This window comes from Temnothorax nylanderi, unplaced genomic scaffold, assembly GCF_030848795.1.
Source record: "Temnothorax nylanderi isolate EJ_2023f unplaced genomic scaffold, tnyl_v1.0 TNYL_tig1147_pilon, whole genome shotgun sequence".
Classification (NCBI taxonomy): Eukaryota; Metazoa; Arthropoda; class Insecta; order Hymenoptera; family Formicidae; genus Temnothorax; species Temnothorax nylanderi.
The window spans coordinates 1-4076 of NW_027250209.1; the positions used below are offsets into that span (position 1 = coordinate 1).

Consider the following 4076-nt stretch of genomic DNA (forward strand, 5'->3'; position numbering starts at 1 on the left):
TGGCAAAAAGATTTCCACGAAGTTATAAATATTATTTGCGGTCGTGCAGAGTTGAAGATGTAAGTCCCAGAATCATGAGAAGATTGAATTTTAAACCTAAAGTACGGCCAAATAGACTTGTAAGTATCTTATATTTTAAAGAATTTTTATTTCAAATAATTTATGCATGCAGTTTATGCAATATTTGGACTATACATTGTAAGACAAGTCACTTTTAATCATTTTTTTTAAATATAAACTTACAATAAATATTTGATAATGAAAATTAATATAGGTTAGATAAATAATAATAATGTGATTGGATCTGTAAGTGTGTTTATGTATACACTATTCTTATATTTTTTAGACTTGTAAAGATAGTATCGAGGACGTTCAATACGTTGCTGAAAATATGGATATGGGTAACATTAACAAATCACATGAAGATACTGTTAAGGCCGTCACACACAAAATGCATAACGTCGCATAAGCATAGCATAAGACCGCTGGACCAATGAGCATCTTACGTAAATTAATATGGCGACATTATGCTGGATGCTCATTGGTCCAGCGGTCTTGTGCTATGCTTATGCTACGCTATGCATTTTGTGTATTATAGCCTTTACAATGCAAGAGGCTATTATGGAAAACATGAATGAAATAGCGGATACTTCAATCGACGTTAATGAAGCGCAAAATGTTTGCACGGAAAGAGTGTGCTGGAACAATAGAAGCTGAAGCATTCAAAATTTGCGAAAAATTAATAACAGAGGATACAAATAATATACAGCAGGACGCAATTGATTTCGATGACGTGTTAAACATAGAAAATATAAAGGGGAATGATATAAACGTCGCCAGCGATCCTGAGAACAAGGTAATATTGCAGTTCCAAATAGTCGCCGATAAATACTCATAAAGTGTTTACTATCCTTCAGTTTTGTATTTTATTAAACTGATAATTGTTAGATTTATTTATTTTATGTTCATTTTGGACATATTAATTTTGCTTAATGCTACTAATACTTTTTGATAATATATACCAAGATAATAATGTTTTAAAATATTTATATAAGGATTAAGTACCGATGGTACTTAATTTAATATATATTACATTCATTTGTGCATGTTATTTTACATTATAATTTGTGAAATAATTTATTAACTTTTCCATTAAATATTGCAGATGATTTATACAGGAGATCAAGTTTCAGAATGGGATTCGGATTTATTGGTTATATTTAATGATTTAACAGACGACAAAAATGACCATCAACATGATATATGTCGAACACGCACTTTACAAGAGTTTATGTCACATGAAGAATTTCTGAGTGATATTGAAATACCTGTAAACAAATCACGAGGTGAAATATTTTTAATGATTATCGAATACAGTTTAAAATATAAATTATCATTAAATGAAATATAAGTATGCTGCAACAGATCAATCTTATCTTTTCAAGATTAATATTACCCGATGCACGATGGATAGTCGATAATATTTTAAATCCGAAAGATAAAATAGAATTTCATGGAATTTGTCCCAACTGCTGTAAATATATTGGCAAAATAAATGATGTAGATTCTTGCGTAATTTGTGATGTATGTTCCGAAACCATTAATTTAGAAAATCCATCGTCATCAAATATTTTTGTAATGATTGATCCTACGGAAAATATTAAAATTCTATTGGAAGAAAACGCTGAATATTATGACAACGTTATTAAATTAAGGACATTCAATGGAAAAATAAGAAACATTTTTGATGGAAATATGTACAAGTCATTTATAAAAAAATTACCTGAAAGTGATAAACATAATTACGTCACAACCATATTAATACCGACGGGGCACCGAGATTTGAGAGTTCGAATTACTCGATTTGGCCCATATATTTACAGCTAAATGAAATACCTATTCAAACAAAATTGAATAGGATAATCACCTGTGGTATATGGTTCGGACGAAATAACCCGAAATGACCGCTTTTTTACATCCATTTACAGAAATGATGACTAAATTAGCAAATCAAGGCATAACATGTAGAATAAACAATGAAGAACGTTTGATTAAAGTATACTCTCTAATTTGTTGTGTGGATCAGTTGCAAGGCTCCCATGCAAGGAGTTACATTATTCAATGGGAAGTACGGTTGCAACTGGTGCTTACACCCAGGCGAGTGGTACGAAGGAAGTAATAGGTATCCTATTCTTGAACATACTGTAGAAGAGAGAAATATGAAGAATATGATAAAATTTATGATGGAAATTGCTGATAAAGAATGTGCCGATGTATATGGATTAAAGTCTATTTCTCCTCTCATAAACTTACCTTATTTTGATGTTTGTAAAGGATTCGTGCCAGATTATATGCACTGCTGTCTTGCTGGTGTTGGAAAGCAGATAACAAATAAATTTTTAGAATTGTTGCCAACATCAAAAATAGAAGAACTAAATAAAATTTTACTAAATGTAAAGGTTCCTCACCAACTAGGCCGATTAAGTAGATCCTTTGCCGATATCAGTGACTGGAAAGCTAAAGAGTGGGAGAACTTTATTTTATATTACAGTTTGCCTTTATTCCGATACGCTTTACCGCAACGCTTTGTGAAGTACTGGAGTTTATTTGTTGAAAGCTTGTACACGCTTTTGAAATGTGACATAAGTCTTGATGAACTTAATAAAGCAGATGAAGACTTACACAAGTTCGTATTTTAACACAAGAATTATTTTCAAAGAAAGCTATGACGTTCAATATACATCAGCTTATTCACATTTCTGAAAGCGTATTAAATTGGGGGCCACTTTGGTCTCATTCAACTTTTCCATTCGAATCCGCGAATAAGGATATACTACAAGCTATCCATTGTGCAAAAGGTGTAAATCTACAGATTGTTCGCTATGTCCATATGCAACAAACTTTACACACTTTGCGTCATCGCATATATCCACATGCATCTCCGTTAGTGATAAATTATTGTGAACAGCTAACAGTGAAAAGAATTAAGAAAAGTTGTAAAGTATCATCCATAACTTACCTGGGAGGTGGAAAATTTATAGATGAAAATATTGCACAAAATTTTGGAATGTCTGCAAAATGTACATTAGCTTATCAGAGAGCTATTATAGATGGTTGTCTTGTGTCATCGAAACAAAACAATAAGCGCTCTGACAACAGCTTTGCAATATTAACTGATAATACCTTTATTCGCATACTTGATTTTTTAGTTGACAATGAAAATAATAAAGAAATCACACTCTGTAATATTGTTAATACTTCAAATAGAATCTGTAACTTTCTAAGTATGGTACGTAATATTGGAAATGAAACCATAGCTATACAAACTAAACAAATTGTACAAGTTTGTGTTTTTATTGAAATACTTGAAGAATGTTATATAGCAACGCTGCCTAATATTTATCATTATTAAGTTCTTTTATATTTTCTTTTTCTTGTAAAAATTAAACCATTTTTAATAGTTTGAGGTCAAATATAGCCATTTTATCGCTGGAAACTAGCAATTATCTACCTATTTATACTACACTGGCTAGTTTCTACTTTAAAAATGGTTTTGTTTCCCATTAGGTATTATATTGTATTATATTATAAGAATTGTATTATATATTATGATTTAAATATAAATTGTAATTTTTATGTTTTTCCTTTAATAAAAATTAACTTTTAAAAAAATTTAAGTATTCTCTAATTTAATATAATTACACTTGGCAATGTTTTCATTAATTGAATAAAATAAAATTTTTTTTTATATAAATGATTAATGAGATCACATAAGAGATCTCATATGAGGGTCATATATATATGAGGTCTCATAAAAGATATCATGTGAAGTTGAAATGAGATTTTGGTACGAAATGTCATGTGAGATCGCATACATGAAACTGTGCGCGAATTCATCAGAGCATTCATATGAGATTACATGCAGGATCACATATATGTTGTCATACGTATTCTCCCGCGATAATTTTTAGTAGGGCACAGGAAGGGACTTGCCCTCTCCATCCTCGGAGCGCTCTCTCTTGCCCATCTACTCTGGCGCCTCGGGTGGCGCTGATGGCGCTTCTGCTTGTCCTCCT

At 31.1% G+C, this 4076-nt stretch overlaps 1 long non-coding RNA gene across 3 annotated transcripts; it reads left to right on the top strand.

Annotated features, from left to right (window-relative positions):
• Positions 1–7: 7 nt before the first annotated feature.
• LOC139786786 (uncharacterized) lies at positions 8–2077 on the top strand. 3 transcript variants are annotated; one of them, XR_011722408.1, is made up of 4 exons: positions 8–119; positions 347–856; positions 1166–1346; positions 1989–2077. It is a non-coding gene; the product is annotated as an uncharacterized lncRNA (long non-coding RNA). The 3 variants fall into 3 exon arrangements; XR_011722407.1 differs by lacking the exon at positions 1989–2077 and adding an exon at positions 1446–1754; XR_011722406.1 differs by lacking the exon at positions 1989–2077 and having other exon boundaries at positions 1166–1754.
• Positions 2078–4076: the final 1999 nt, after the last annotated feature.